Source organism: Peromyscus maniculatus, chromosome 3 (genome assembly GCF_049852395.1).
Source record: "Peromyscus maniculatus bairdii isolate BWxNUB_F1_BW_parent chromosome 3, HU_Pman_BW_mat_3.1, whole genome shotgun sequence".
In the NCBI taxonomy this organism is placed as follows: domain Eukaryota; kingdom Metazoa; phylum Chordata; class Mammalia; order Rodentia; family Cricetidae; genus Peromyscus; species Peromyscus maniculatus.
In genome coordinates, this window is record NC_134854.1 from 17,997,531 (window position 1) to 18,012,416 (window position 14,886).

Consider the following 14,886-nt stretch of genomic DNA (forward strand, 5'->3'; position numbering starts at 1 on the left):
GGAGGCCTCCATCCCCTTTGGTTCTTAACACTCTTTCTGCTTCCTCTTCTGCTAGATTCCCTGAGTTCCGAGGGGAGAGAGTTGATGGAGACTGCCAACTTAGACTCTCTCTCTCTGCATAATCTCTATCTGTGTGTCTCTGCATCTGTTCCCATCTGCTGCTGAAGGAAGCCTCTGATGATAGCTGGATAAGTCAACCATTATATTAGTATAGCAGATTATCATTAGAAGTCATTTTACTGATGTTTCAAAAAGGATCAGTTGTGTTTGTTTCTATTCTAGTTCTCTGGGCTATCTAGTCTCTGGTTCTTGTTACCCAAGCAGTGTCAGTTATGGGCATGGGTTCCTCCTCTCGGAGTGGGACTGAAGTCAAAACAGACATTGGTGTCTTTGTACTTTTCCACATAAATACAAGTTATATTACAGCAATTAACGTTCCCTGTAAGGCCAGGCGGTGGTGGTGCACACCTTTAATCCCAGCACTCGGGAGGCAGAAGCAGGTGAATCTCTGTGAGTTTCAGGCCAGCCTGGTCTACAGAGTGACTTCCAGGATGGCCAGGGCTGTTACAGAGAAACTCTGTCTCAAAAAACAAAACAAAACAAAACCAACAAAAATAAATAACTAAAGTTCCCTGTAAACGTGTGTCACCAGGCTATATATGGGAGGAAAGTGTCAGTACTAGTCTGTCCCTTACTTACTCTTTAGTGAGTAAGAGAATGTGAGAGGGGATGTTTGAACTAAGACACAGGAAGGAAATGGGGGTTTCAAGGGAGGAAAAACATTACAGAAGAAAACCCTGTTTCACAAAATGCAGTCCATAGAAAAATCAGCTGAATGTCAAGATTAAAAGAAAAAAAAAAATCAATAAAACCTTTGAAACTGGACCCATGTCAAAAGCCTTTTAGGCTTGATGGCAAAATACAAAGCTAGGGCTTCAAGAATGTAAAAATCTTTCTCCAGTAACCGCAAAAGCAATTCCTCAATATTCAGGAGCCACCGTGGCCCCAAAAGATGCTCAGCCTGAACTGCTTACAACAGAGACAGAGACAGTCAAGATTCAAAAGGCCAGCATTTTCAAAAGGACTCTTACCAAGGCTGTAATTAGTCATTCAGGCAAAAACTGCATACACATCTAATTGCATACATAATTGGCTAATTGTGTCTTCAAAATAAAGGGCAAAGGGTTAATTGTATCCACATCTGGCCATAAAGAAAGAGGTTGTCCTTTGAAAATATGACACTATACTTAGAAGAACATTCACATTAAACAACCATACCCATTACTACTAATAGTTATAATACTAACACATGCTAACAAATTAATACCTTTCACTTTGGTCCTGAAAACACTTCACAAACATTAGTCTGACAATACTCCTGTGCGGTATGAATGGCAGTTATCTCAATGATGTCAATGAGGAAACACAGCAAGATTGGGTAATTGTCCAAAAACCACAATGGGAGCTTGCAGTTCTTCTCTCAACACTGACTCAAGTCATCAGAGATGCTCAGATATGGAGCTTAGTTCATGGAAGCAGCAAAAACAAGTTTAAAAACAATATAGAACTTCACCATACAATTTCTAAGGCTTGAAAACGGCCCATGATTTACAAATAACGCTGACTTCTTTCATGCATAATTTTTTTTTTTCTGAAAAAATTTGTGTGTGTGTGTAAGCCTTACAAGGCCAGAAGAGAGCATTCGATCCCCTGGACCTATAGTTACAAGTGGTTGTGAGGGAACTGAAGTTGGGTCCCATGAAAGAGAAGCAGACACTCTTAACTGCTGAGCCATCTTTCCATTGCCTACTTCTTTTATTCAAATGAACACTGAGAGATTGGAGCTAAGAAGCAAAAACTCACTGCTCTTTAGTTTGATTTTCTGACCAAATAATTCAGCCAGTTTTTAAAAGTATAGAAAATTATATGATATGCTACTAATAATATCTTTATAACCATGTAAAAGAATAAGTTTCTGTTAGAGAATGATATTTGGAATGTTCTGGATCTCGGAAGAATGGCATGAGGATGAGTTGGACCTAAAAACATGATTGAAGGATTTTTATAAAGTAAAACTAATGCTGCCTCAATGTAGTTATTTAGATACACAGGAAATTACTAGTCAGTAGTATCTAATTTCCATTACCAGAATACCTAACCCAACACAATGTAATATAATTATCTACATAGACATCAGCACATCACTGGTATTCAGTGTAACTTTAGTGTCTTAAGACTCAGGATACACATTTAACACCAAACACACTTTAAGGACTGGTTTGTTTATTTACTTATTTTGGATTGGGGATTAAGTCTAAGGCATCGTGCATGTCAGGCAAGCTCTTTACCACTAAGCTATATTCATAGCACTGAATTAGTCCTGTATAATTAAAAAAAAAAATTCTTGTAGCCCCATCAGGAAATATTTGGATGATTTCCTTACACATCAGAAATAATTTCAAATTCTCTGCTTCAGTTCAGTTCAGTTCATCTGCCCATTAAGGCCACACTAGTGGAAGACACAAGGAAGAGCAAAGCCAAGGCCCACCTCTCTCAGAACTTCTGCTCTATGCACTTGTATGCACTGAAGATGCTCTACTGTCTCCCTCTCCAAAGGTTTTGAGGCAGACTATAGCAGACATTGGCTCAAAATCAATACAAGGAAAGTAGAAACAGAACCTGTTCAGGATGAGAATCAGGAAAAATAAAGTGTCTGTTTAAAAGTTGGTTCAAAATCACTGTACACTCATAGAAGAAAGACGAAAAGAAAAGAAATTTAAAAGAGAGAGACAATAGATCATGTAACATGATTTGTTTTTCATACCTGAGAGGTAAATATCAGTGCATTGAGAGAGTGCTTACAGCAGAGAACTGACTTATGAGAGACCCGGGAGGGCTCCTGGGAGAGTCACTTCCTGGGCTGGGCGTGAGGGGCTGGCTTCCATGATGGCTGCGATGAAAAGGGTATTAGACACGAAGCACACAGCAAGGAAAGGCAGAGTGCTGTGCAGGCATGAGCCACGTTGGGAAGTGGGTAACCAACTCCAGCACTCTGTGAAGGTCGGATGCAGACCTAGAGGGGCTGGGAGAGCTGCAGCCTATTTGCAAGTGTTCTTATGGAATGCAGAAGGCACAGATCTGAGGTGGGAGAAAATTATGTCACTTTGTCTTCCTATCCTCATTTTTATTTTAAGTGACCAGTCTATAACTGTGTGTTAGGAACAGAGGAGGTTAAAAGTCAGGAGGAAGACAAAAGATCTCATAGAAAACAGTGATAAAGAAATGAGGTGATGAGGAGCTGCCTGATCTGTGGCCCTGAGAGGTAAGAGAGAGGACAGACAAGAGATGCTCTGACATGTCCTAGTGAATAATTCCAATAAAGAAAAGAGAAAACATCCTCCATGACTGGAGTGTACCTTACCTCTGTGACCAGCGTTCCCAACGGCTGGCATTGCAAGCCTTTCTAATGCTTCATTCTGGTTACTATTAGTAGAACTGACACGTGTACCATTGTATCATTAATATTTTTCATCAATGAAAAAGAAAATTGTTTTTAGGTATAATGCCCATGCATTGTACCTAAAATTAGAACATGACATGATTTTCCTTTAAAACAAAAGTGGAACATGCTATCATTTCAGCCAGATCTATAATCTGACACCTAAAACACTATGATTATATTCTAGATCAGGTTTCACCACCTTTTCTATTTGTTTATTAATTTCTTTTACATATTTTCATATGGGTGCAACATATGTATGGAGTATATGGTTTATGTGTGTACAAATGAGAGAGAGAGAGAGACAGACAGACAGAGACAGACAGAGACAGACAGACAGAGACAGACAGAGACAGAGGTCAGTGTCTGCTGGCTTTCTCACTCCATCTTACTTTCCAGAGGCAGGGTCTCTCACTGAGGGTGGAGCTTGCTGGCTAATGAGGTCCAAGGATTTGCCTGTCTTTGTCCCCCCAACCCCCAAGCATGAGGGTTACAGGCAAGCACTGTCACATCCACATTTTTACAGGGCTGCTAGGGATCTGAACTCAAGTCCTCCTGCTTATGTGGTGGGCATTTTAGTGACTGAGACATCCCCCATCCCTGTTCATTTACTCTTAAAGAACAATGAGCTGGCTTTCTTCCCCAGTCACATGACTTGTAATCACCGAGAATCTTGTTCCCCTGCCTCCTGTAAGCCATGGTCCAAGAAGATTCTTAGTGCTCGCTTCGGCAGCACATATACTAAAATTGGAACGATACAGAGAAGATTAGCATGGCCCCTGCGCAAGGATGACACGCAAATTCGTGAAGCGTTCCATATTTTTTTTATGGGCCGGGCGTGGTGGCGCACGCCTTTAATCCCAGCACTCGGGAGGCAGAGGCAGGCGGATCTCTGTGAGTTCAAGGCCAGCCTGGGCTACCAAGTGAGTCCCAGGAAAGGCGCAAAGCTACACAGAGAAACCCTGTCTCGAAAAAACCAAAAAAAAAAAAAAAAAAAAAGATTCTTAAAAATTACTTGCTGAATGAATACATTAAAAAAAAAATAAAACCAAAGAAAACCATCTGTTCCCTAAACCTGTATAGAGTTAGTTACTGCTGCTGGCCTGGGACAGAAGGCCAGTGTGGAAGAGGTTGCTGTTCTTCAATCAACAACAATCTGAAATGAATATTAGGACAGACATATCTGCTAAATAATTTACCATTACCTCTGCAGTTCTTGTTATGAAAATTGCCAGATGTCCTAAGCGTGGAATGCTCCTTATAATCCTAATACTAGACATCTCCCAGAGGAAGAGCATTCACAAGAAAATGCTTGGTGGACAGAGAGGTGGCTCTGCATTGAAGAGTGTGTACTGCTCCCACAGGACCCAAACTCAGTTCCCAGCACCCATGTCAGGCAGCTCAGAACCATCTACAAAATCCAGCTCCAGGGGATCTGGTGTCTCCGTCCTCCTCAGCACTGGCCTCACACGTATTGGCAAGCATGAAAGTAAACGGATCCGTTTGTGATGAGAGAGAAGGGGGCTATTTACGGAGAGAGAGGAGACCAGTAGAGAGGGCAGGTGGGCCAACAGAGGTGTGGGGGTGAACACAATCAAAGCCCGAGACATACATTTATGAAAATGTCACCACGAAACCCATCATTTGGCATAATGCATATATGGTGATAAAGTTACCTTTTAGTTTACAAGTAAAGTCAGTTTTACACGTATGACAACACCATACAATTTTCTCTTCAGATACATGTACTAAGGTGTTATGAATCAAAGTCAAGTGAGTGAAGTTGCTCATGCTTATTCTCTCAGCACTCAGATGGAATATAAAGACCATAAATTTGCTGCCAGTCAGGAAACACCCCCCCCCCCACAAATCCATTTATTTCTGATTTTGTGATATTTTGTTTTTATGGGCTTTGTTTGTGTGTGTTTCTTGTGTGTATGTGAGAGAGATTTTTTAATATTCTAGTTTGTTTTGTTTGCCAATTTGTTTTTTAAAGAGGGAGAGAAAGACAGAAAGAAAGTAGAAGGGGTGGGTGGGGTAGTAGGGAAGATCTAGGAAGAATCTAGGGGTGGAGAAATGATCAGAATATATTACATGAAAATTTTTTCAAAAAAATAATCCATTTAAATATTAAGAAACACTTATTAAACATTAAAATGACTTGAATAATATAAAGATATCAGTATAAATTTCCTAAAACAAGGTAAAAAGTGCCACGTGTGAGTGGCCTGTTATTCTCGTTTCTTGCCAACCTTACTGGTATCCTAAATTCTGCAGGTCTTCCTTAGCTATTGAAGCTACAGTGATCACGTTCTGTATTAAGAATTTGCTCTACACTAAGCAAGGTTATGTTTCACTATATGATCAGCATAACATCATATTACAATTCTGTTGACTCCATTTTCACACGTGTATGTCTGCACCCATAGCCTGCCAAAGAGCTGACAGAATGATTCATTTGCCTCCCTTGGCAGTGATCGCACATCATGCAGCCAGTGGGCACACTAGATTATCCCAATAGTCTCAAACTCATTAAGATAACTGCATCTTAGAACACTCTATTAAAATACAGACCAAACCAAAATTTAGAACTAAGTAATTTTAAAAGGGAAAAGGTAAATTATTCGACTTAATTTGAATTGTCTTATGGCTACTAGTCACACATTAGTGGACTGTTCCCTTAATTGTAGAGAAATCTCTTGGCAGGTTAGCAATGTGTCTAGTGAGTAACATTTCCTGGCCTCCCTTGCTGAAAGTGGCAGTTTATGAGATGCAAAGGAAAGCTGCTGGATCAGACTTTCAAAAACCCACTTAAAAGGCCGATTCTCTCTAAAGCTTTGCCAGCCCTCCCCTGCTACAATGGAGATGCAGTGGCCAGCTTGGAACCAATGGCACATGGGTTGGACACATCAGAGGTGGCGACACAGGGGGACAGAAAAGTCTAAGACATTGATTAAGGAGCCATCACACTATTTGTCAACTGCCCAACTTGGGACATTTTTAGATGAAGAAAAGCCAACCCCTGGTTTTAAGTTCAGAATGGTCCATTACTTGAGCAGGTAAGTGGACTTCCTCATTCATCTACATATTCTGAGGCACTTATCATACTCTTTGAAAGGTGATTATGAATAGCTTTTATATTGTTGGTTGTGAGCCTAGCCTTTAACGGCTGAGCCATCTCTCCAGCTCAGAGCCAGGCAGATCTCTGTGAGTTTGAGGCCAGCCTGGTCTCCAAAGTGAGTTCCAGGAAAGGCGTAAAGCTACACAGAGAAACCCTGTCTTGAAAAATTAAAAAAAAAAATAGCTTTCTCAAAAACATTTCCCCTATACTTTCTATAAAGTTGTATATCATGTTAGTATCATTCATTCTTTGAAGATTGGAGATGGAAGGCTTGTGTTAAAATGCAAATACAGTCCGAGAAGAGTCACATTTCAAGCTATCGGTATAATTGACTAGATCACTGTGAATCCGGTATCTTTGGTGGCTGTGTAGGCTCTAGAGGGATGAAACTCAAGGCCTGTAATGTTTTATGTAGGAAGATTATTTTTCCACTTCATTCCTGGAAAGAGACACACTGATGACAGCCTTAATGGAGGAGAGAGAAAGGGGAGAGAAGAGATGAAGTGATACAGAAGGGAAAGGAGGGATGGGAGAGGATGGGAGTGATGAGGAGATGAGACAAGTATTTGAAAAACAGGAGTACCAAAGGCACGCTTACCTCGTTTAATCATGAAGTACTATATGACCACCTCCATAAGGGCACCCTTTATTTTTTCAACCCCAAATATTAAAAATTCACGTGTGAGTATATTAACTATCCAGCTGAATCCTTAGAGTCATTTTCATATTTGTCAGACTGTGGGAAAAAAAACTGTGGGCACTAAGAAATCTGGTAGCAGAAGAAACAAGGTCAGTTTAGAAAAAGCAGGTATGCCTGAAGCTTTGCCAAGGAGACAGGTGTCTATTAGCATGAAAACATTTCTCAAAGTTTATTGTTTTTGAGACTCTGGACTAGGTACTAGAAACTCAAAATGATGATTCCAATCATGCCCTGCCTTCAAAACTCTTCCAAGTGTCTCCAAGAGATAGGGAGGTTCTAACAACATGCTGCGATGTACATGTTATCACTACCATACCCTGAAGCTGAAGTAGGACAGCAGAATTCACACCAAGGGTGAAGAATGGTCAGGGAAAGCTGCACCGAAGAAATGATACCTACACGGGATCTTCAAGGATGAAAGAAGATTTTGTAACACGGTAAAGGGATGTTCATCCTAGGCAGACCAAAGTACACAGAAAGCTCAGGAGACGAATGGTTGTGGCATTACAAATACAAGCTGTTGCTGTAGCACTGGAACACTGAAGAAAAGACAGAAAAAAAGGTGGGGGTCGGGGTGGGGAAGGGAGCTGGTTAGAAGCCCGGCCATGCCAATGCCATGCTTCATCTGTTGGTAGGCTTGCTTGCTTGCTTGCTTGCTTGCTTGCTTGCTTGCTTGCTTGCTTGCTTCCTTCCTTCCTTCCTTCTTTCCTTTCTCTCTCTCTCTCTCTCTCTCTCTCTCTCTCTCTCTCTCTCTCTCTCTCTCTCTCTCTCTCTCTAAGCCCATAAGCCTCACTGTTCACAGGAAATGCATGTTTTTAAGGGTTCACTCAAAGTTTTGAATCTGTGACTATATGATTAGGAATTTCACACTAAACAAGCCAAAATAATAATAGAAGAAAACACGTTTGCTGTAGGTAACCCTTTAGCTGTATTAGTATTCATATGCAAGTATTTTCTCTTAAAAAATGAAAAGAAGGCAAGGTGAAAAATATAATCTGACCCTTCGTATCTCCCCAAAATATGTGTGCAAGTCAGGGCACATACTTAAAGCACACCAGGCTTCGAAGAATGCACGTGCACTATCACTCTATCTCCAGGTACCGTGGGGCAGAATGAGCAAACGGCAGAGCATAGGCAGGCCAAGCACAACTCTACAGTCTTCTGAGTTAAGAGTCGTCAGGCCAATTAGAGATAACTTTCTGAGTATGTCCCAAATATTACATGGCACAAATGCATACTAAAAAGTACCCACAGCCAGCATGGTGGCACCTTTAAACCCAGTACTTGGGAAGCAGTGAACCTGTGTTATTTTTATTACTAAAGTAACAATTATAATTTATAAAGTAGTACCTTCTAAGTGAAAAGGTAGCTGGATGAAAGATCTATTATATTTTTGATGGCATTTTGGCTTCCTTTAGGGAATGCCGTTAGCCACACATGAGAGAATTAGAAAATGTAATATAAAAATGTAAACTTAACTAGCTTCAACTATGAAAAATTTCCCATTAGCAGTGGGATCTCATCTTTTAAATCAATGAGTCACTCCTAATTAATGAAATTGAATAGTAACACCTTAAGGAAATATTAAGTGGTGTTCACTGACAGGTCATAAGTATCAAATACAATATCAAAGTTGTCTGTTGTATTTCTAAAATGCAAATAGTTCAACAAGAATGTACAGGCATAAAACATTTTCTAAATATGTTATTCAAAACAATTTAAAAAGGAAGCATACATTTATAATAAATGACAGAAACTTAAAACAGATATGAGAAAATCTTTTTCATGGTCATAGGGGTCTTATTAATATGTCCTCTATTGATGGCCATAAAAAGAAGGTGCTGAGCAACTGTGGAACGCAGGAAAGGTGGAGGCCCAACTATTCCAGTCTACTGTGGCTCCTTTCTCTGCACATTAACCCTACTTTTATGACTTCCAGATCCTATCTGAATGAGGCATAGCTTATGGAGTGGCTGCTAGAGAGAACACTGAGTGGACAGAGATCTCTACCATACATGCACATGAGCCACAGAAAGGAGCACTTATTCATCAGATTTAAACAGCATCCTCCATTTCATGCTAATTGTATCGTCCTTTGCAGAACAAACGAAAGACTGCCCAACATAAAAGGTCTCAAGAAAACCACCAGTCTTGAAGGTTGGAGAACAGATCAACTTGTCACCCTTTTGAGAGGAAGCATGTGACCAATTCAAGTATTACTTTACCTTCCCAGAAGGACCTTTACGAATTTCATTATCATGAATGTTTACCCAGTAGCTTCTCTCTGCTTACCATAAGGTGACTTCTGCTGATCTCAGTGCTCTACAACCCCTAAGGTGATGCTAAGACTTCAAAAGTTAAAGGATTTAAAATAATTATACAAAGTTTACCCCCTCATTCCACAAAGAAAATAGTTAAGTACACTAGGAAGCAGAGGCTGATGTATAATAAATGCTTGTGGACCAGTCCCTTCTACACAGAAGTTCTGCTTTGCCTGAGATCTTTAAAAACTCACTTTCAGTTGCTGCCATATGAGTAATAATATGGACTCACAGAATAAGTGACAACAGTATTCAAAGATCATTAAGATGTTAAACTATGGTAATTTATAACATAATTTGAGGTATGGAAACATGAAAGAGGTCTCTGGAAACCTATATTCACTTAGAATTATGCTATCTATCATTAACAGAGCATTAAAGTCATCAGGAGAGAAGGTGGAAAGTAGAAAAACGTAGTACAATTTGCTCCTCTGGCTTTAGAACAGGGGAGTGGCACTTGTGCCTTCTTTGGCCGGTCATCACTTCTAATCAGCTACCCCAGGGCTGGCAGAGCCGAAGCAGAGCTGCTTCACCTACAGGTCTTGAAAGGAACCCAGAGGAACAGGTCTCTCAGACTTCCGCAAGAGTTCACTGCTCAGGTTAGAAACGAAAGTAAATAGGTTGTGGACAACATTTATTAAACATACTCAGTCTTTTTAAATCTAATCGATTGGCATTGTCCAATAAAACTAAGGGGCAAGTCATGCAATTAACTCTTTTTTTTCCTGGTAGTCAAATTAGTAGCTGTAAGAAATAAGTGAAATTAAGTTAATGCCTTACCTTGAGCACAATTGTCAGAAACAGCATCATCCCTTCATGTGATATAAATACTGAGATAGGATTCCATGCCTAATTTTTAAAAGCCGGGATGTACTTCTGAATGCATACTAGATTCATCCCACAAGCTCAGTAGCCACCCATGGCAAGTGGCTACTACATTATGCAATGTAAACTAAATGTAAAGAAGGGACCTGTTCTTTGTTTTAATTACTACCCAGTATTTTCCTGTGAGCTGGATGTCAAGCCCCTAGTGAGGTTATTTGTTCTTTTGTGTTAATGAACAGAGTAGGCTCCAAAGTACAAAATGTTACACCTTTGGAAATAGACATGGAGTCTGAAAATGGCCATCCTGACTTTACATTAACACTCAGTATGCATGTGTTAAAATAAACGACTTCCTTTTCCTGCTTTTTTTGTTTTTGTTTTTTTTGTTTATTTTTTCTTGTTTTTCAAGACAAGGTTTCTCTGTGTACTTTGGAGCCTGTCCTGAAACTCACTGAGATCCGCCTGTCTCTGCCTCCCAAGTGCTGGGATTAAAGGCGTGTGCCACCACTACCCGGCCTCCTGCTTATTTTTTGATTCTATCCAAGTTCAGGAACTTGGGTTTTCTTCTAGGATCCAGTCATTGGCCACATTACCCAACAATCAGGAGAATACTCACATCTTTACCACTTGTTGGCCTTTTAAATAAAATGACATTGCAAAGGAATTAAACTATTTAAATCTCTAAAACCAAAGTGGTTTATGGCTAATTGGTAAGAACCATCGATTCTTGTCATGAAAACAACTTGAAAAAGAATCACAACAATAATAACCATAAATGAGTACAAAACATACTAAATTCTAGGCTAACAAGCCCTCATGAAATTACAGAAGGCAGCCCACGGGCTTGCATGCTGACCTGAGACCCCACAGCCACTCTGACGTCAGACTACAGCAGAGATGGCCAGTATTAGCAAAGTCACCCAGAGGAGTGCCAGCATTTTATCCTCAGATCTGAGCACACGAAATGTTAAAGGCTGTTGTCATGACTTAGCTCCTTTTGTCTTCTTACTCAGTGTTAGAAAAGTTTTAATTGAACGTTGGGCTTTTGATTGCCTTCCAGAAAACACAATAAAAACCGGGAAGTTAATAGATTATAGATTCGACAATAAACGCTTAAAAAGATCTTCAAATGCAAACAATATTCATCTTAATGACTTAAAATGAGATTAAGTGACATAGTTAAAACTAATTGCCATAGTATGATTCAATATATAATTTAGTTATAATCTAATTGTAATTCTCAGAATATAGCATCCTTGTATCTCAAATATTTGCATATTATCATCTCTGTGCATTATAAACACCTTCACACTTAAGGACTATGGTGTTGATTCTGTTAGTTAATGATTACCTCTCTAAAAGCCTCAAATTTTCCTGAGTGATGGTTGTCTCCAAAAGACATCATTATATGTTTAGTCCTGGAGTTCAGTCATGGTCAACTGTCTGCTTGTTCTTCAGATGGTGAACTCTTAGGAGTATAATCCAGGACATTTTCAAGCACACAGAATGTTTAACAGAGCTTCACTCAAGATAGATTTTTATGAAATACTTGTTTAAATAAATGGAGCAGTCTGATATTTAAAAAATGCACTTGGGTGGGAAGTCAGAAAAATTATTATTTATTAACCAATCTAAACTAGCTTTAGGTAGGCAATGATAAATGCAAATAGTTATTCATCAGATCTTTCTGTGACTAAATTATCTTATAACTAACTAAATATGACCTACATATTTTAAATTAATTCAATTACCTTTTTGCTAGTGTTTTCTTTAGCATTTGAGCATTCATCATGATACCAAAAAGTTCCTTGTATAAATTACATTCCCTCAGTTCTCAAGAATCTGATTTTATTCTCTCAGGCTGGCAGGATGGCTCAGCAGGTAAAGGTACTTTCTGCCAAGCCTCACATCCATAGCTCGATCCTGCAGCAATGCGGTGAAAGAAGACAACCAGCTCAGCCAAGTTGTTCTCTGATCTCCACACATGTACCATGGCATGTATGTGTTTCCTCCTCCCACCACATACACATACACACATATACATACACACATACACATACATACACATACATACATACACACACATACACACACACATACATACACACATACACACATACATACACACACATATACACACATACATACACATACACACACATAGATACATACACACATATACACACACATACATACACACATACATATACACACATATACACATATACACATACATACACATACATACATACATACATACATACACAAACACACATACACAAATAAATGTTTAAAAACACATCTTACTCTTCTGGTGATTACCTGTAATTTGTCACACACTACATTAGTGGTTCTCAGCCTTCCTAATGCTGAGACCCTTTAACATAGTTCCTCATGTTGTGGTGACCTCCAACCATAAAATTATTTTGTTGCTACTTTATAAGTATAGTTTTGGAATCATATGCAAATATCAGATATGCAGGATACCTGATATATGACCCCCAAAGGGGTTGTGACCTACAGGTTAAGAACCACTGCAATGGTGTAACCACCTTACAATTTAAGCAACTATGGACTATAAATATCATTTGATATATTCAAAATTAGGATCTGAAAACTGTAGGGCTGAAATAAGGTGATGTAAGCCACATTCTATGATAATATGTATACCTTTACACACAGATTTTATAAAGGGAACAATGCTTGATTCAATATTCTTAATGTGAAGGATTACTGATGTTATACTTTTGTAAAGTCAGTTGTAAGGTAATTATTTTGATTTATTTAATTTTATTAAGACTATGTAGTTTGAGTAGAACCCCTTCAAATATAGTAAGACTTCAATTAAGTTGCTATAAATGATGCTTTTCAATATCGCTGTGTGGAAAGGTGCTGACTAGCATGTGGTTTGTCCATTCTGTTGTGACTCCACAGTTCTCTACTACACTGTTTCTTTTTTCTTCATGGTTTATATCCTTCCGCTAAGGAAACTTGTTTTAAAATCTTATACTTTGTTATGGAGCTACCAAGATTTCCATATTTCTTGCAAAGAAAAATTTCACAAATTATAATACAAAGAGTTAGAAAAGTAGCAATGTATTCATGACTTGAAAATCTTTAAACACTTACCACGTAATTAACTTTTAATTAGCCTATATTTATTGTACAAGCTAATAGTTTATCATGACATTTTGATACATGCATTCTGTGACCTCAGATCATACTTACGTATGACCCTCTTTCCCTCCCCTTCCTCTATGCACAGTCCCCCATTTACTTTCATATTTTTTTTAAATATCTAGATTCTGCATATGAGAGAAATATCTGCTGTCTTTTTGAGTCTGTTATTTTGCAAGCCTCCTAATTCTTGTACAAGAAAGTCCTATATTATGGGGACAAAACAAATACAAAAAGATCCCTGGGAAGGTAAGTTCCTGTTGTTGAAGACACCATGCATTTTGGACACAGGACCCAGAGGATTTGAGCTGGATCTAACCTGAAAGCATTTTCCCTGAAGACTAGCTTTCATGATACCAGAAGGCATCATGCAAGCTTCTGAAGGAGGAAAGCAACCAACAATCCCACCCAACTACAATGCCTATGAATGGTCAGCATGGCACAATAACCTAAAGGTACAGCAGTGCCATGCAGACCTTGGTGGTAATCAACAACTCTCCAACTGTGCTTAAGACTTGCTTAACAGGAACAAAACATGCCTGGTACTGGAAAGCTAGCCAGCTCCTCAAGGCTAGTGAAATCAGGGATCTTTGAGGACCCACTACTTGTACCACTTTACTAAACCCATGTAATTCCTAACTGCATTCTAAGTATTTATCCTAAAATCAAAGGTAAATGTAGCTCTCATTCCTAATCAAAGAAATTTCTCCTTATAACAGATGGAGACAGAAAACGACAGCAAACCAAAATGCAGAGAATAAGTAACCATGTGGTACCTAGCCCCAACTGATAAATCTACAACACAACTCCTACACCTGAGGGTAAAGGAACATCCCGGAAGATGGGGGCGGGGGGGGGGGGGGGAGAGACTGTAAGACACAGAGGTGCAAGAAGTCTGCTGTGAGATTTTATCTCCCAGAAATGCCGGAATCTACACACCCATGAAATCTCACAAACATGGTTACCTAAACAAGACCTGAGCAAGGATGACACCAATACACATGCTAGTAGGGAAGGGGGCAATCTTACAGGGCCCCAACCAAACACAAAGAACTCCAGGCAATTAGGAATGCTGAGAGCACTCAGGGAAATAGCCTTGCTTAGGGAAGAGACCCCCATCGGTAGCCAATACTAACTGGTCAGTCCTGAAATCATATGCATTCAAGTAAGATAAGGAATAAGCATGCTGTATTTATATTTTTAGAAATATATACAAACATTTACATCTATACATACATACATT

At 39.2% G+C, this 14,886-nt stretch overlaps 1 protein-coding gene and 1 non-coding gene across 4 annotated transcripts in view; one reads left to right on the top strand and one right to left on the bottom strand.

Moving 5' to 3' along the window:
• Nucleotides 1–14,886, bottom strand: part of Umad1 (UBAP1-MVB12-associated (UMA) domain containing 1) — a 204,864-nt gene that overhangs the window by 64,355 nt on the left and 125,623 nt on the right. The window lies entirely within an intron of this gene.
• On the top strand, nucleotides 4,217–4,323 carry LOC121828465 (U6 spliceosomal RNA). The gene has a single exon (XR_006070926.1). It is a non-coding gene; the product is annotated as a U6 spliceosomal RNA (small nuclear RNA).